The following is a 19,369-nucleotide window of genomic DNA, read 5'->3' on the forward strand; positions in this document are numbered from 1 at the left end:
GCGTGCGCCTGTGGTCGCAGCTACTTGAGAGGCTGAGGTGGGAGGATCGCTTGAGCCCCAGAGCCGGAGGCTGCAGTGAGCCGAGACTGTGCCACTGCATTCCAGCCTGGGTGACAGAGCAAGACTTTGCTTTAAAAAAAAACCAAAAACAAAACTGTCGAGTTGCATAGTTTAAATATATGTAGTCATCTGTATGTCAGTTAAAGCTGTAAAAAAAACTTTCAACACAGAGCCTTGCTATGTTGCCCAGGCTGGAGTGCAGTGGTGTGATCACGGCTTACTCCAGGCTCGATCTATCCTCCCACCTCAGCCTCTGGAGTAGCTGGGACTGCAGGTGCCCACCACCACACCCGGCAAATTTTTCTATTTTTTTAGAGACTATGTCTCACTATGTTGCCTAAGGCCTGTCTCAAACTCCTGGGGTCAAGTGATCCACCCACCTCAGCCTCCCAAAGTCCTGTGTTTACAGGCATGAGCCATTGTGCTCTACCTTAAAAAAGCTTCTTTTAAGGTCCAGTTGGGAACCCTTCCAGTTCTTTACCCATTGGACACAGATTTAGCCTTTCGTTAGTTGTAAGTGTTGCTATACGTATCAGGTCAATTCCTCTTTGAGGAGTAGCCTGGCGTATCAAAATATTCCACCAGCAGCAAAAGCACTCTTTTAGTTGGTTATACATATATATGTGCATATATATACACAAATATTTTCATCTACAGAGTACCAATTAAAATAGATATATAGTTGCGTGTAACGTACAAAATCAGATTCTAAAACCTTTCAGAAGTTTAAAAGGCATGAAGGTTTTTTTAATCAGAGAAAATAGCTTCTTAAAGAACAATATTAATAAACAGTAGAAAACCAATACGCAGCATTTGACTGTGTACCCAGGAAGAATCCTACCTCAGAGCCCCCCCTTAACTGTCATATCAGGAGTCCTCTCAACACCCCAGGCATATGCGACTGTAGTCACAGTTAAACCTAAACCCTAGATGTGATTTGGGCAAAGGATTCTAACAGTGTAGACATGAGCCAAATAGAATTTTTTGGATAATAAATTTTGGCACCATGCCATTTCTGAAATTGTCATATTTTATATGTGGAACTCTATCTGGCTATTTCTTAGAAGTTATTTTAAAATGCTGTGGTTTGAATGATGCATGAAGGAAAAGATGAAACCAATAACCATTTAAAGCAATGGAAGCGCAAGCTGTTGTACAGCCTAATCCTCTCCACCTGTTAAATCTATGTACCTTAATTGCTATACCAGAAGTTTCTCACACCTTTAAATGAAAACCTGGAGCCTCTATAGAGCAATCTTATTTATTTATTTATTTATTTAAAGACAGAGTCTTGCTCTGTTGCCCAGGCTGGAGTGCAGTGTCGTGATCTCAGCTCACTGCAACCTCTACCTTCTGGGTTCAAGCGATTCTCTTGCCTCCAGGGTAGCTGGGATTATAGGCACCCACCACCACGCCTGGCTAAAAATAATTTGTATTTTTAGCAGAGATGGGGTTTCACCATGTTGGCCAGGCTGGTCTCGAACTCCTGACCTCAGGTGATCCACTCTCCTCAGTCTCCCAAAGTGTTGGGGTTACAGCCATGAGCCACCACACCTGGCCTATAAATCAGTCCTTGATAGCTATGCTACAAGGCTTCCTTATGGGTGAGAAAACCTACCGGGGATCTGTGACCTATTAGAAACTATTTAGATGTGTCCCAAAGCAGAATCCACATTGACAAATTGTACTCACTGTGAAACAGTGTTTGAGTGACGTTCCAATGTATTTAATCCAGAAAGTAAAATTTATTAGCAATGTGGTCAAATTATCCGTTTGTTTCTTAAAAACACAAACCTGATGAAATTATTTTTGAAAGAAATTATCTGCCAGCCTGGGCAACATGGCAAAACCCCGTCTCTACCAAAATACAAAAATTAGTCCATCATGGTGGTGCATGCCTGTAGTCCCAGCTACTTAGGAGGCTGAGGTGGGAGGATCGCTTGAGCCTAGGAGGCAGAGGTTGCAAAAAAAAGAAAAAAGAAATTATCTGAACAATTTTCAAGAATAATAGTAAGAAAAGTCATGTTAGAAGTGACAAATTCTGTAATTCTGGCTGGGCATGGTGGCTCATGCCTGCAGTATCAGCACTTTGAGAGGCTGAGGTGGGAGGATCACTTGAGCCCAGCAGTTTGAAACCAGCCTGGGCAACATATCAAGACCTCATCTCTACTGAAAAATAAAAATAAAACAGGCCGGGCGCGGTGGCTCAAGCCAGTAATCCCAGCACTTTGGGAGGCCGAGGCGGGTGGATCACGAGGTCAGGAGATCGAGACTATCCTGGCTAACATGGTGAAACCCCGACTCTACTAAAAATACAAAAAACTAGCCGGGCGTGGTGGCGGGCGCCTGTAGTCCCAGCTACTTGGGAGGCTGAGGCGGGAGAATGGCGTGAACCCAGGAGGCGGAGCTTGCAGTGAGCCGAGATCACACCACTGCACTCCAGCCTGGGAGACACAGCGAGACTCCGTCTCAAAAAAATAAATAAATAAATAAATAAATAAAACAGACACGGTGGCACATGCCTGTAGTCCCAGCTACTTGGGCAGCTGAGTTGGGAAGACTGCTTGAACGCGAGAGTTTAAAGCTGCAATGAGCTAAGATCCCACCTCAGTATTCTGGCCTGGGTGACAGAGCAAGATCCTATCTCAAAAAAAAAAAAAAAAAAAAAAAAAAATACAAATTCTAAACCTGGTGCTTGAGAAGAGTGGCCATGGACAGGAGAGCTGTAGCAGTCTAAGCCACTGCTGTCTCTGCCCTTTTGGTGGCCATCTGAGGAGTCATTCAGCACTTTTTCAAATTTCTGAAAATGATGACTTCTCAGCATTTTTCTCAAATTAATTTTACCTCTTTCAGCAATTCCTTATAAGTTGAATTTTTACTTTTTAAATTATCTGCAGGGCAGTTGTTTTAAAAATAACATGTATTTTAACTGTCATTGACTACCAAGTATACTCCTCTGATTTTCTTGAAGTGGTAAGACAATATTTTCGTAACTTTTAACAAATTCACTTCAGAAAGCATTTGTATACAAAACACTGCGCTAGACCCAGAAGGAAAACAATGACAGATAAGCACACATTAGAGGCAAAAAGTATGTTCCTAGGCATATAACTTTAATGAAAGTCAAACTATGACAAATTATATGCTAGATGGATAAACTCGTTGCTCTGAGAGCCCAGGTGAGTGGAGTGATTAATTCTTATTGTGAGAATTGAAGGTGACAAAATAGACAAAATAGATGGCATTTGAACCTACCCTGAGAGAAGCTGGACTTTCTCTGAAGGATGAGGATATCGTTGTTTGGGGAATTGGGCTGAGGGTGGTACAAGGAAGGAAAGGTGTTTGTGTTTGTTTGTTTTCACTTTGCATCTTTATAATAGATATAACAAATGAAAGAGATGCTCATAAATTGTTGCAATGCTTTGACTCTCATTGGGAGTGGCCAAAGGTTCAAATTCTTTGGAAGGATGGATATCTGTGCTGACTTGCAGGAAATATGAGTCAGCTTTTTTCATGAACTCAGCACTGTTGTTACAGCTAGGCTATTTGGGAAACCCGAAGCAGAACAAATCAGACACCGCAAGTCTTTTCTTTTTATTGATTGGCCCAGACATGCATCCTGCAAGGGTGCACAACAGGAATGCCCTTTTTATTGTCAAGACTTGAAGGAATTCTGTCAGCAAGGGGAAACACCTGTAATTGAGAATAAACTAAAAAAAAAAAAAAAAAAAAAAACAAACCCTCCTCTTTTCTATCTATATAATCACTCAGAATAGGAGACACACACGTCTTTAGTCCATACCTCTCTCCTGCACTCCAGGATTGTATATTCAACTGCCTCCAGATAGCTCAGTCCTAAGTATACCTGAAATTCAGCATTTTAAAGGTGAAGTCATTATCTTTACCCCAAACCTGTTACTCCTATAATTTCTCATTTCCTGAATAGTTTATAGTTTAAGTCACCATGCACCTAAAAGCTAAAGCCTCCCGTGGAGGCTGAATTTTTTTTTTTAGGAGTTCGAGACCAGCCTGTCCAACATGGTGAAACCCTGTCTCTACCAAAAATACAAAAATTAGCTGGGCATGGTGGCATGCGCCTGTAGTCCCAGCTACTCTGGAGGCTGAGTCAGGAGAATCACTAGAACCCAGGTGACGGAGGTTGCAGTGAGCCAAGATTGCGCCACTGCCCTCCAGTCTGGGCGACAGACTCCATCTCAAAAAAAAAAAAAAAAAAAAGTCAAAACCTGAGTCATCAACTCCTCTTTTTCCCTTATTCATTGACACCTAATCAATCTTGAAAAAGAATTGTTGTCATCTCCTTACCATCAATAGTATCTTCTCTCACTTCATCCCCATTCCCACTGACCTAGTTCAAACCCACATCTTTCGGGTTTGTTTTTTAGCCTGAAATTTTGCAGCAGTCATCTAATTGGATTTCCTCTCTCTCTCTCTCTCTCTCTCTCTCTCTCTCTCTCTCTTTTTAGACAGAGTCTTTTTCTGTTGCTCAGGCTGGAGTGCAGTGGCACAATCTTGGCTCACTGCAACCTCCACCTCCCAGGTTCAAGTGATTCTCCTGCCTCAGCCTCCTGAGTAACTGGGATTACAGGCGCATGCCACCATGCCCAGCTAATTTTTGCATTTTTGGTAGAGACAGGATTTCACCATGTTGGCCAGGCTGGTCTCGAACTGCTGACCTCAAGTGATCCACCAACCTCAGCCTTCCAAAGTGCTGGGATTACAGGTGTGAGCCACCACGCACGTCCAAATTTTCTATCTCTTCTCTTTCCCTCTTCAATCTATCCATCCCTGTGTTGGCAGGCTGATCTTTCTAAAGAAAATATGATCAGTTGTTCCAGACATCATTCGAGATTGCTAGCTTCCTCCTCTCCTTTCTTTCTTTTCCTGGTGGAAAGCTCATCAATGTCCAGTCCTGATATTACCTAAGAGGAGCAGGGGACTAGGGCCTACGCTTGTCTCTCCCCTATCCCTCGCTAGTGTGGTGGAGATAGTCTGATTTGCAACACTTTCAGATTGTCAACTCAAGACTCTTAATTGAGAGAAAGCATTTAAGCTGCTGCTGCCCCTAAAAGCATCTTGTTCTCCTTTCCTACATATGTGCATGCAGACAAAGAAATTGATCAATTTGTTATATCAGGCTTGCCAAATCAAGGGCAAAGTTAGTCCAGAAAGGAGAAACTCTTAACAATTAGCTTATTCAAGATTTGGAGAACAATAGACTTTTAATAATAAACATTTAAATTTAAAACAAAAAAGATTTCTAAAGCCTCTGGTAAGGTGGTTACCTTGTTAATTAAATAATCCCCCAAAGCTATTTTGGACTCTCTAGTGTCAGCATCACTTTATTGTCTCCTAGAAATGGATAGCCTTCCTCTGCATTTCCCATTCATAACCCTGCAAGTATTCATATTTGGTTGTAATTATCTTAATGGCAGATTTAATTTTAATAAACATCTTATTGATGTATTAGATTTATGTCACAATAGCTTACATCGTTTAAAATTATGCTAAAAGAGAAACTAAAGGAAGTCAAATTGAGATGAGGCTTTAACTTGACTATATTAGATCTGAAATTGAAGAAAGGCTTTCATTTTCTTTTCTTTAATTTTTTTTTACTTTGTTGAGATGGTGTTTTGCTATTGTTGCCCCACCTGGAGTGCAATGGCAAGATCTCGGCTCACTGCAACCTCTGCCTCCAGGGTTCAAGCGATTCTCCTGCCTCAGCCTCCCTAACAGCTGGGATTACAGGCATGCGCCACCACGCCCAGCTAATTTTTGTATTTTTAGTGGAGATGAGGTTTCACTATGCTGGTCAGGCTGGTTTCAAACTCCTGACCTCAGGTGATTCACCCACCTTGGTCTCCCAAAGTGCTGGGATTACAGTCGTGAGCCACCACGTCTGGCTGAAAGAAAGGCTTTTAAAGATGGCACAATCAGGCAGTGCGAACTGCTCCCCACCTGTGCAGTGCTCTCTGGAAGGTAATGGATGGTACAGTTGAAGAAAAGAGATCCACAGAACCCTTGATGTCAGGCTAAAGAGAGTATATAATTATACAGGTCATTTTGGTTTTTGTTGTTATTGTTGTTGTTTTTGGTTTGTTGGTTTTGAGACAAGGTCTCACTATGTTGCACAGGCTGGTCTCAAACTCCTGGGCTCATGTGATCCTCCTGCCGCAATTTCCCTAATAATACAACTCATTTTTAACTAGCTATATGCTAAATGGGAATGGGGAATTAGTGGCATTACGAAAAGAGACAAGAAACATATTCTTCCATTTCAAATTCTGATGATCACGTAAAGTAAGTCCCTGTTTGCTGCAAGGGTAGGGCCAGGAGTTGAAATACTTAGGGCAATAAAAATGGTCATCAGTTGCAAAGGAAAATCTCAAGGTTAGACTCTAGGTAACATGTAAGACAATTGCACGAGGCTAGGGCTACATGGATTGGGCTAAATGTGAGACAGGAAATTTTAAAAAATGGATTTACAGTTTATCATCTGACCTACATCATAATGTCTTCATGAGAATGACACTCATAAATTGATTTCATGTTTCTCTGATCCAGAGCATAGGATTATTTTTAGCAGGAATGAATCTCAGAGATCATCTAGTGACCATTTCATTTTCAAAAAGTGGTCAAAAAGACCATTTTCCCTCTGTGACTTGTCCAAAGTCATATGCAGTACGCCCAATAGCATGAGAAGAGCTAGGACTAGAATCCAAATTCGTAGATTCCAATTAGTTCTTGGAATTCAGCATTCCAAACTCCCAATGAAATATGCTGGATACATAGGAAAATCCTATTTTGGAGATGAAGAAACTAAAGCTCAGAAAGGCGTAATGAGTTTTCCCAAATCACATAGCTAAACATGTTTTACTTTGTACTGTTATATACAATGCACTCTGCTAGTTGTTAGAAAAGATTACAAGACTAAAAGATTTATTTTGTAAAATTAGATTTCTATTTTGCAAGACTAAATATTGAACACTACCTAATTATTAGGGAAAGGCATGTTTTCTGGTGGTTGATAGCTAGCAAGAAGTAAGTCTTGGTGTACTACAACATTAGGAATATTTGTAAACTTTCACCTAAGGATGGGCTTCATTCAGATTCTTTACTATTAATATATTACCCCATCCGGCTGGGCACAGTGGCTCATGCCTGTAATCTGAATACTTTGGGAGGCCAAGGCGGGTGGATCATGAGGTCAGGAGATTGAGACCATCCTGGCCAACATGGTGAAACCCCTTCCCTACTAAAAATACAAAAATTAACCAGGCATGGTGGTGTGCCCCTATAATCCCAGCTACTCAGGAGGCTGAGGCAGGAGAATCACTTGAACCTGGGAGGCGGAGGTTGCAGTGAGCTGAGATCACACCACTGCACTCCAGCCTGGGTAACGGAGTGAGACTCAATCTCAAAAAAATTTAAAAAAATAAAAAAATTATATATATAGATATATCTATATATCTATGTATATACCCCATCCATCAGATGGGCAAACATTAATTAGTCTGACAATACTGAGGGTTGGCAAGGCTGTGGTGGAAAAACTGGAAATCACATGTTCTATTGGTGAGAATATCAAATGGCTCAACTCTTTTGGAAACCAATTTGGCAAATTTTAGTAAAATTGAAAATACACATACCTCGCGACCAGCCTGGCCAACATGGTGAAACCCTATCTCTACTAAAAATACAAAAATTAGCCAGGTATGGTGGCATGCGCCTGTAATCCCAGCTACTCAGGAGGCTGAGGCACAAGAATCACTTGAACCTGGAAGGTGGAGGTTGCAGTGAGCCGAGATCGTGTCACCATACTCCAGCCTGGGCAACAGAGTGAGAATCTATCTCAAAAAAAAAAAAAAAAAAAAAAAAAAAAAAGCAAAGAAAATGCAGATACTCTACAATCCAGCAATTCCACTTCTGGGTATATACTCTAAAGCAGTTTTTTCCAAATTGTGATTCATGATCCATTAGTAGATTATGAAATCAATCTAAGGGTTGCAGCAAACATTATATTGTAGCAGGACGAGCCACAGACAAAACTCCTCAGACACCGAGTTAAAGAAGGAAGGGGTTTATTCAACCCGGGGCATCAGCAAGACTCCTGTCTCGAGAACCGAGCTCCCTGAGTGAGCAATTCCTGTTGCTTTTAAGGGCTCACAACTCTAAGGGGGTGCGCGTGAGAGGGTCATGATCGATTGAGCAAGCAGTGGGTACGTGACTGGGGGCTGCATGCACTGGCAATTAGATCAGAACAAAACAGGATAGGGATTTTCACAGTGCTTTTCTATACAATGTCTGTAATCTATGGATAACATAACGGATTAGGTCAGGGGCCGATCTTTAACTACCAGGCCCAGGGTGTGGCACCGGGCTGTCTGCTTTTGGATTTCATTTCTGCCTTTTAGTTTTTACTTGTTCTTTCTTTGGAGGCAGAAATTGGGCATAAGACAATATGAGGGGTGGTCTCCTCCCTTATTCCACCTCTTTGAGACTCTTACTCAATAGTGGGCATTCTCACTTTCACTTTTACTACCCATGTCTTCTTGCAAGACAGATGATAGTGATTCATATAGTATACTTGTGCTGAAGCATTTTGGTGAACTAAGGTAGTGATGAAGCTTTTTTTTTTTCTTTTTTGTGACTGTCTCGCTCCCTCTCCCAGTTTGGAGTGCAGTGGCACAATCTCAGTTCACTGCAAGCTCCGCCTCCCAGGTTCACACCATTCTCCTGCCTCAGCCTGCCAAGTAGCTGGGACTACAGGCGCCCGCCACCACGCCTGGCTAATTTTTTGTATTTTTAGTAGAGATGAAATTTTCACCGTGTTAGCCAGGATGGTCTCGATCTCCTGACCTTGTGATCCACTCGCCTCGGCCTCCCAAAATGCTGGAATTACAGGCGTGAGCCACCGTGCGCAGGCAGGATGAAGCTTTTTATCATTTGAAGAAGTATGGGTAGCAAACAAGGGAGCAGTAAGCAGGTTCTTGTTACTATTATAACTCTTACTATAAGAGTTTTAAATTCTCCTAGTGCTGGGAACCATTTTCTAAACATGGCCCTAGGATCAAATCCATGCCACACTTGCACAGGCACATGTGCCAGTTTTGTCATATTTCTAACTATGTCTTCAACTACTTGCCCTTGATTATCTATGTGTAGGCAGCAATTAGTAAGGTTAAATTTCCTACAGACCTCTCCTTCAGCTGCTAGCAAGTAGTTGAGAGCTAGTCTGTTGTGATAGATAGCATTTCTCATCTGAGTTTCTTGCCGGGCCAGAATAGTCAAGGCTCTGCCAGTTTCATTAGTGATTATTTTTAAGACAGCTTGTAACCGTATGATTCGGTTGATCATGTAAATGGGGGTCCAGTATCCTCATGAGCTGTCTTGTGCCTAAGTAGCAGGCCTATAATATTGTATGATTCTCTCAGGGGGCCATTTATCATTTTTTCAATTTCTTGTAGCTATGCTTCTCTTTTCATGGGAAACATAGACAGGGAAGCCCAGGAGTTCACCTGTTTTTATGGGCAGTAAGAAGAAAGATGGTTTAATAGTGCCAATAACACAACTACCTGCCCACTGGTCACGTAATTTGGCATAAGCTCTATGCCTACATATCCAGTATAATCCAGTGGGGGCTGTCTGGTCCCGGTGGGACTCCAGGTGGGTCCACACAGTTTGCAACTTTGGGAATTTACTAAATGGATTTCTCTCTGTGTGATTTGAACTCCACCAAGTGACTGTTTTTGTGGTACCATTATATAGTTTCTGTCTCAGACAACTAAGTCGTCTTACGGGGTGAGTGAATTCTTTTCCTTCTCTAGCTATGCAATATTGTCTAATAATTGAGGCTTTTAGGACCCAGAAATTATCAGGGTGATTCTTTTGAACCGGGAATTCATCAGGAACTGGGTCTGTAGGTACTAATTCTCAGGCTTCCCATGGCCATTGATCTCCTATTACAGTTCTTCCACATACATAACATGAAGTGACATTGAGAGACTGGGCTACATGCTCGCCTAATTGCAAAAACAAATTTCTTGTTTTTCCTGGAATTTCTGGTACTGGTACATTTAGTTCATCATAGAAAGTTTGAAACACTGGCTCAGGAGAGCGTTTGTAAACTTCTGCTCGAACCAAGATATTTACTCGAGGATCCAGTCTGGCCCCATCGATTCCTAAGGTCACACGCTCCCCTTTTTTCCAGCGAGGATCAAGGGGATTGGTTATTACTAGCTCTAAGGGGTTACATTGTCCTTTAGTACAGGAAGGGTCATTTTTTCCTTTTTGAAGGTGGACTGGATCCTTTTTATTTTTTTTATCCAAGTGGTCTAAATGACACAAGACCAGTATTTACATTTATTTCCACACAGTCCTGATTTATGACAGATGTTATTTTCTGCCATATAGCCTCTCTTTTAATTAACAGAATCACACCTTATTCCTAACTTATTACTATTAATGACAGCACAGGCATCAAATTTTAAGGTGACTTGTTTGGGTACCCCTTTTTTTTTCTGTTTTGGCTAACACTTTACTCCTATCATTTATGAGCCCCCACCAGTCCTCAGCCCTTAATCTTATTTTAAAAACTGTGGACATGGGAGGCTCAGATGGGTCATAACACACATCAGGTTGGTCATTTCCTGGGCTACATACCTTGTATAGAATAACATTATACAAACAAGTTCTTTTTAGAGTTCCAGTACACTTATAATAACCATAAAATAATAGGACCGTAGCAACCTTTTGTCCTGCCTCAGTGACTTAATGTATACACTGGGAACAGTCTTCAGTCTGAGGAAGGTCAGTTGAAGTCCTTACTGTAAAAGTCTAAATTTTAAGGAAAATGAGTCCCGTGACGAATTTTCTCATGCTTCAGCCGTGCATGGACCAGTCAGCTTCCGGGTGTGACTGGAGCAGGGCTTGTCATCTTCTTCAGAGTCACTTTGCAGGGGTTGGTGAAGCTGCTTCCATCCACATACCACTCACAGTCTACTGATGTTTAAGGATGGTCTTGGAGGTTGGGCCTGCTAGAATAAACTGAGTCCAACACCTCTACACAGTTATGTTCAGCTGGGCTCTCTGATACCAGGAGCAAGGTGGTGAGGTTTGGGATGTTGCAAACTTCAATGGTTATGTGGGGATTTTCACATAGCAAGCTTTGGTACTTGGTTAATCTAGCATTTGTTAAACAATGATGTCCTTTGGTAGTCATTAAAGTTACCACAGCATGGGGGGTCTTTATATTCAGGTTTTGCCTAAGGGTTAGGTTAGTTTATCTGCTTCTTGTGCTAACAGGGCCGTTGCTGCTAGGGCCCTTACACCTGGGGGCCAGCCTTTGGAAACCCCATCTAGTTGTTTTGAGAGATAGGCCACTGGCCTTGGCCAGGGCCCCACAGTCTGGGTTAAAACTCCAACTGCCATTTTTTCTCTTTCTGACATAGAGTGTAAAGAGTTTTGTCAGGTCAGGTAGCCTCAGGGCTGGGTCCAACATGAGTTTTTCTTTTAACGCATGAAAAGCTTGTTGCTGTTGGTTGTAATAGATGCAGTTTATCTAATCTACATTTTTATTAACTGTCACCTACCAAAATATTGACTCAAATCCTGCAGCTAAAGTCAAGCTTTAAATTGATCTGGTATTCCTCGTGGGACTCCAATGGCGTCTAAATAGACATGAGAGTCAAAAGACCCATAAGGGGCTTCTCTCACTTATGATGTCTTATTCTTTTCTTTTTTCCTTCTGGTTGATGAAATGCCAGGGTGAAGGGGATAGCCAATTGGACTAAAGTACAAGTGCCACTCCAGTTATTCGGCAGAGTGCCCAGGAAAGGTCCACCACAACACCACCACGCATCCGCTCAGGGATGAACAAGGGCTGACTGATTGATAAACTCTTGAAAATTCTTAAGCTCACTGCATCCTTTCAGGTCTCCAAGGAACGCTAAGTTTCCTCCTTGTCGTGAGAGACACAAAGTGAACTTAGTGTTGGGAGACGGAGGCTGGATGGCCCTCAGGGGCTGACCCGCCAGGTGCCGGACTTTGGGATGTAGCAGAGAGAGCTTGGCACAACTTATTACTCCAGGCTGTAGAATCCTGGAAAAGAGCTACCATGCAGCCCACACCTGGTCGACTGGAGGACCACCTTAGTGGAAAGGGGACAATCTGGGCCTCTGGCCTGCCATGAGCACAAGCATAACAATTGCTTTTGTTTAACGTGCAGATGGAATATTTGATCCACTTTAACCAGACATTTGCATCTTGGTATTCTGTCTTAATTACTAAAGTTTGTTTTAAGTCTTTAACTTCTCTATGATCCTGTAGTAAAACGAATGTATGGTTTTAGGAAATTACAAAAACCAGTTGGGGCAGTCCATCCTTGCTCTTTAGTGGTCCATAGAACGTTGGACCAACTATGGCCTGAAAGCTCTAATCAGGGGGCAAGACTCCTGGTTGGCACTGGGGTCTTTATCGAAATCTCCCCGGATTAAATGGTCCTAGTTTACTAATGCCCAGTCTGAGGACACTCAGGAGGGACAGAAGTAATTTTCTGAAGTAGGAAGCTGTCTTTGACTTGGCAAGTCCTCACAGCGTATAACAAGGCAAGCATTAAATGCAACGGTTTGAGGCAAAATTGACTTGGTTATGTTAATAACTAGATGGTCAGCAATAGAATGAGGAAAAAAGAAACAGTAATAGAATAGATGAAAAGAGTTAAATTTTTCTTAGCTTTAGTTTGGTAGGATTTTCCCCTGGGACTATGGCCCACGACTCTGGAGGGGGTGGCGCTTTCTTGACTCGGGTGTGATGAGTCCCTCCTTTTTTTTTTTTTTGCCATATGAACAGCAGTCTTGGTGGTTAGCAATACAAGGTAGGGGCCTTCCCAGGCTGGCTCGAGTTTTTCTTCTTTCCACCCTTTGATGAGAACGTGATCTTCAGACTGGTGCTGGTTTACCGGAAATTCTAGGGGTGGTACATGTGCTAAAAGACTTTTAGTTTTTGAGAGAAAGGAGAGTGGAAGATAAACCAAGTATATAATTTTTAAGAAATTGACCTTTTGTTTTAAATGGGGGGACCTTGGCAGTGGACTTTATAGTCCTTAGTGCCTTTTTACTGAGAAATTTCCTTTAACACCTATTTTTTATTAGTTTTTAAACCAAAGAAAGCCAAATATCATTTTACATTTAACAATGCTTCTCGTATGATTTTTATACCACATAAGCTAAATTTTATCTTTATATTAGTGTGTTATTAATGTTAAATCTAATTTTAATAAAACCTTGTAGACATATTTATCTAATTTTAAATGTTTGACCATAAGGTAAGATTTTATAGACTCTTTTTAACCTTTTATAATTTTTGCTAAAGAGCAGGTTGGTGCTTTAAGAAAAACCTGTTATGCTTTTACTTTAATGTCCAGTTCACAGAAAAACTGTATGATACTTTTTTAACTTTAGCTAATATGTTTACACACAAATTTTCTTTACAATTAACGTTTTAAAACTTACTTAAACGTTCAAAACAATAATTTTTTTTTACTTTTTAATGTAGATAAAAATGTACATTCTTATGCCTCCTTATAATCCTTTTACCAAAGGTATATTTTACTTTTCTTATACACCTGGCACATAAACTGTTTTTTGTTTTCCAATAGTTCTACATTCAGGAGGCCTAGTTACTTTTAAATTATACAAGATTTTTTTCATAAATTCTTTTTTATAACATTTTCTCTTTCATGACTTTCGCAGACAATTCCAATGTGCCTCAACTTTCTGACTTATTACAAATATTTCTTTCTTTAAACAACCAGTTTATTTCAGGACAAGAATTTACCATATAATACTCTTTTTATATAAATTCCTTCTTTTTCCTTTTTTTTTTTTTAATCCTTAGGATACTTCTGAACTGGTGAGGTGTGCTCACAATGAGGTTTCCTCTAAAAGTTATTTTTTACCTTTTTTTTTTTTTTTTTTTTTAGCAAAGCAGTTGCTGCTACAGATTGAATGCATTTTGCTGCTACAGATTGAATGCATTTGGACTATCCACGGGTTACTGGGTTAAGGATTTTTGATAGGAAGGCCTCAGTGCTTTTGGGATACGCCTTTGTTTACACTGACAACAAAGTGGTATTGGAGTGTTACAGGGTTATGGAGAAGACCTTCAATTATCAATTGTAGGTTTTAAATTTACTTTGGCTTTTAAAGGAATAGGGTACACTTTTTCTTTTCTTAACTACTTGTACTCTCTTTCTTTCTTTCTGTCTTTGATTTTGTCACTTTCTCTTTGACTTTCCTTTTGCCTCTGTCTCTTCTCTCTCTCTGCCTCTCTTTCTTTCTCTCTCTCTGCCTCTCCTTCTCTCTCTTTCTCCTTAACTCCCTCTTTGTCTGTCTCTTCCTCTCTCTCTTTGCCTCTTTTCCTCTCTGTCTCTTTCCTTTCTCTCTCTCTGCTGGTCTTTCCTTGCCTCTGCCAGCCGCTTATGCTGCTGTTCTCTCAACCACTGTGTGTTGGGGGCAGGGAGTCTAAAACCAGCTGTGTCTGTGTATGAGAACTGGTCTGGGTTCCCTGGATTAAGGTTACCTTGTGCCATACCTTTGAAACAAGGGACCTGTCCAGGCTTCCTTCTAATGGCCAACCAACCTCTGATGCTGGCCAGTCTATCTTACACAAAGTTTTAAGTTTTCCTAGTGTCATAGTACTCCATAGTCTCCTTTAAATTCTTTTTTGAAAATTTTTAACATAGTTCCTAGTAGGGTAGGCTTATTTGTGCCTGACCTATGCTGCTTCGAGACAAAACACCACGCTCACACCACAGGTACACCACAAAATAAAGAACAGGTAAAAAGGGCACACACACACTTTTGCAGTTTGCACCAAACCAAAATCAAAACCAAAATCAGAGTATCCAGAAATCCAAGCCAGGTCAAAACCAAAACCAAAGTATCAAGCAATCTGAGTCAAGTCAAAAGAAACCAAAGTGCCGGTATAGGCACACCATGGGTGATCAGGCCACGCTTCCACTCAAATGGAGTAGGCAAGTTCCCAAGACCAATCCTGTCAAGCAATTCAAACCAAGTCAAAACCAAAACCAAAGTGCCGATAAAGGCACACCGTGGATGATGAGGCCATGCTTCCACACAAACGGAGTGGGCAAGTTTCAAAGACTAGTCTTACCAAGTTTTAGATGTCCAGACTCCAAGTGCCTGTTCCTTCCTGGTGTTCAGCCACTGCATTGATCTTCCACGGGGGCCTGCCACACACTGCTCTGGCAAGGCATCCCACTGGGGCAAATGCCTACTCTCATGATCCGCGTCGCTCGGGCTGGTTGGAGTCCCCCGCAGGGATGTTCCACAGGGCAGGCTTAAGACGCCTAAGGAGCTGCCCCGACCATCCACCAATCACCTCGCTTACCGGTCAGGGAACCAAGAAATGTAGCAGGACAAACCACAGACAAAACTCCTCAGACACCAAGTTGAAGAAGGAAGGGGTTTGTTCGGCTGGGGGCATCGGCAAGACTCCTGTCTCAAGAGCCGAACTCCCCGAGTGAGCAATTCCTGTCCCTTTAAAGGGCTCACAACTCTAAGGGGGTGCGCGTGAGAAGGTCGTGATCGATTGAGCAAGCCGCAGGTACATGACTGGGGGCTGCATGCACGGGTAATTAGATCGGAACAAAACAGGATAGGGATTTTCACAGTGCTTTTCTATACAATGTCTGTAATCTATAGATAACATAACCGATTAGGTCAGGGGTCGATCTTTAACTACCAGGCCCAGGGTGTGGCGCTGGGCTATCTGCTTGTGGATTTCATTTTTGCCTTTTAGTTTTTACTTGTTCTTTCTTTGGAGGCAGAAATTGGGCATAAGACAATATAAGGGGTGGTCTCCTCCCTTAATATTAAAATGAAATAGAACAGAAAATATAATGGGAAGGATTGCCTTGTGAAATTTTTTTATCTATATCTATATCTATATAGCTATATATTAGCTATCATGGTGTGCCACCTAGATTCTCCCTCTCCAATAATGAAGCATCCATTCTTCTAGCTGTTAGGAGTGTTGGCAGCCAACAGCTTTTAACTGAGTCCTCTCCAGAGCTTTCTCCAGAGAGCTTCCTGGGTGCAACTGTATCCAGTAACTGGTCTGCAGGTATAGGCCTGAAGACTGCAGGTATCTAAAGGCCTGATCCCCATGTCCAAATTTGAAATAACTCTCAGGGATCATCCCAACTAGTGTGGAATCAGCTGAGGCCTTTATTGCCACTTCATTGCAGCCCAACTTCTGCCTTTACCCAATCCTGCTTCCTTCACTTCTATGCAGGTGCTGATCCCAAGACAATCCCCAATAAATATCCTGCATATGAATCCCTGTCTCAGAGTCTACTTCCCAGGCATGTATGCATGTACAAGGTCTGAATGTAAAATTATTTCTCACTGTGAGTATTGGCCATAAAATCTTGAAAACCCCTGCACCAGAAGACACTACTAGGATGTTCATTGATTTATTGCTCATAGTAATGATTGAACAAAAACTAAATGCCTGTCAATAGAAGAACCATAGTATAGTCCTGCGATGGAAAACTATACAATAATCTGGCCAGGTGCAGTGGCTCACACTTGTAATCCCACAAGAGGCTGAGGCATGGCCGGGCGCGGTGGCTCAAGCCTGTAATCCCAGCACTTTGGGAGGCCGAGACGGGCGGATCACGAGGTCAGGAGATCGAGACCATCCTGGCTAATATGGTGAAACCCCGTCTCTACTAAAAATACAAAAAACTAGCCGGGCGAGGTGGTGGGCGCCTGTAGTCCCAGCTACTCGGGAGGCTGAGGCAGGAGAATGGCGTAAACCCGGGAGGCGGAGCTTGCAGTGAGCTGAGATCCGGCCACTGCACTCCAGCCTGGGCGACAAAGCGAGACTCCGTCTCAAAAAAAAAAAAAAAAAAAAAAAAGAGGCCGAGGCAGGCAGATCATTTGAGGTCAGGAGTTTGAGACCAACCTGGCCAACATGGTGAAACCCCATCTCTACTAAAAATACAAAAATTAACCAGGCATGGTGGTACGCTCCTGTAATCCTAGCTACTCAGGAGGCTGAGGCAGGAGGATCACTTGAACCAAGGAAGTGGAGGTTGCAGTGAGCCAAGATTGCACCACTGTACTCCAGCATGGGTGACAGAGTGAGACTGTCTCCAAAAAAAAAAAAAAAAGAAATTTTGCCCATTTTAATTGGAATATGATCTATAATTGTAATTTTAATTTACATTATCCTGATGACTAATTATATTGAATAAGCTTTTGTAAAGTTGTTTTGTTTGGTTTTGTTTGTTTTTGTTTTGGAGACAGAGTATCACTCTGTAGCCCAGGCTGGAGTGTAGTGATAGATCATAACTCATTGTAGCCTTGACCTGCGGGTCCAGCTGATCCTCCCACCTCAGCCTCCTGAGTAACTGGGACTACAGGTGTGCGCCACCATGCCTGGCTAATTTTTTGAACTTTTTGTATTTTTTGTAGAGATGAGGTTTCCCCAAGCTGGGTTCAAGCAATCTACTTCCCTCGGCCTCCCACATTGCTGCGAGTAGAGGCACGAGCCACCATGCCCTGCTAATTTTTCGAATTTTTTTGTTTTTGTAGAGATGTGGTTTTGTCATGTTCCCCAGGCTGGGCTCCAACTACAGGGCTCAAACGATCTGCCCAGCTCAGCCTCCCAAAGTACTGGGAATAAAGTCATAAGCCACTGTGCCCTGCCTCTTAAGTTTTAAACAAGAAAATATGTCAACTATTGAATGATTATGAAATCATGTTTTCTACCGTGAAAATGATACAGAAAGGATTTTCTGAACTTCCCTGCTCTAAAACAGTTGTACTCTTTGAAACCAAAACAGGAGTATTAAAAAATACAAATAGACAAACAAAAAACCCAAGCAGGGGTATTTAGTTGACTCTGTAGGTATGACATTGTGGTTTTTTGTTGTTGTTGTTGTCTGAGATGGAGTCTTGCTCTGTCACCCAGGCTGCTCTCGCTCTGTCGCCACCACACCTGGCTAATTTTTGTATTTTAGTGGGATGGGGTTTCACCATGTTAGCCAGGCTGGTCTCAAACTCCTGGGCCTCAAGTGATCCACCCGCCTCAGCCTCCCAAAGTGCTGGGATTACAGGTGTGAGCCACCGCACCTGACCTTGTTGAATTCTAAGTGCCCCATATGATACAAAAGGCAGTGGCCTGAAGACTCAGGAATGTAATAGCAATGATCTTTTTATTGCCTTTTAATTAGCGTGGCATGGTGGTGGGCGCCTGTAGTCCCAGTTACTCCAGAGGCTGAGGCGGGAGACTCTCTTGAACTCTGGAGGCGGAGGTTGCAGTGAGCCAAGATCGTGCCACTGCACTCCAGCCTGGGTGACAGAGTAAGACTCCATCTAAAAAAAAGGAAAAAAATAAAAAAAGAAAGGAGTTCAGTGAAACTGGCCAAGTTGCATTAGAAGGAGAAAATCGGTAGAGGTTAGTGTTATAATCTGTAAATATATGTAAGGAATAGATCTAAGGAAGAAACTAAAAAAAGTAAGCAGAATGAAAGTATGGCCAGTAATGAAACTATAATTTAGGGTAAGAAGTGGTTGCAGCTTTAGGAGAGTTCCCTGCTGGATTGTTTAGTTTTACTTACTTAGGTTTGGTTTTATATTCTACAAAACATATGCAAAGTCTAACACATTGCCTATGTAAATTTACTATGATCTACAAAATCTAATTTAGAAGCTTTATTAGTACTTCAACTAAAGCACATGTTTAAGGAAAAGCAGAATTTTAGAATGTTAGTAAGTCCTATGTCTAAAAACAATCAATGTAAAACAAATATTCATACTTAGAGAACATAGTGAATCTATTTATAAGGAACTACCAAATGCAAAATAGACTCTAATCAATGTTATATAGAGTTTTCCAAAGCAACAGGGAAGTGGAAATCAGCACATTTGGGGATTAGAGTCTATTGGAAATAGTTACAGATGAAAGTTTTGGGAGAAATCGATAATGCCCACCCCAGTTCTCAGAACCAAGGAATTCAAAGAATTTGAATTACTGAAGCAGAAGTTCACATGGGTAAAAAAGAATGCCATCTAGACTGGATATAACTAAGCTGCTAACTAGAGTGGCTCTGAAAATATCTTCCAAAAAACTTTGCTCTTGTCACTACTGTCACTTTGAATTAAGAGAGAAAGATATATGGCTTAAATGAGTGCACTGCCTGTGAGACAAGGTTTGTTCCATATGTTAAACAGCTGTCAAGTAAAATTTGTCATTTTCC

This window comes from Macaca mulatta, chromosome 7 (genome assembly GCF_049350105.2).
Source record: "Macaca mulatta isolate MMU2019108-1 chromosome 7, T2T-MMU8v2.0, whole genome shotgun sequence".
Classification (NCBI taxonomy): domain Eukaryota; kingdom Metazoa; phylum Chordata; class Mammalia; order Primates; family Cercopithecidae; genus Macaca; species Macaca mulatta.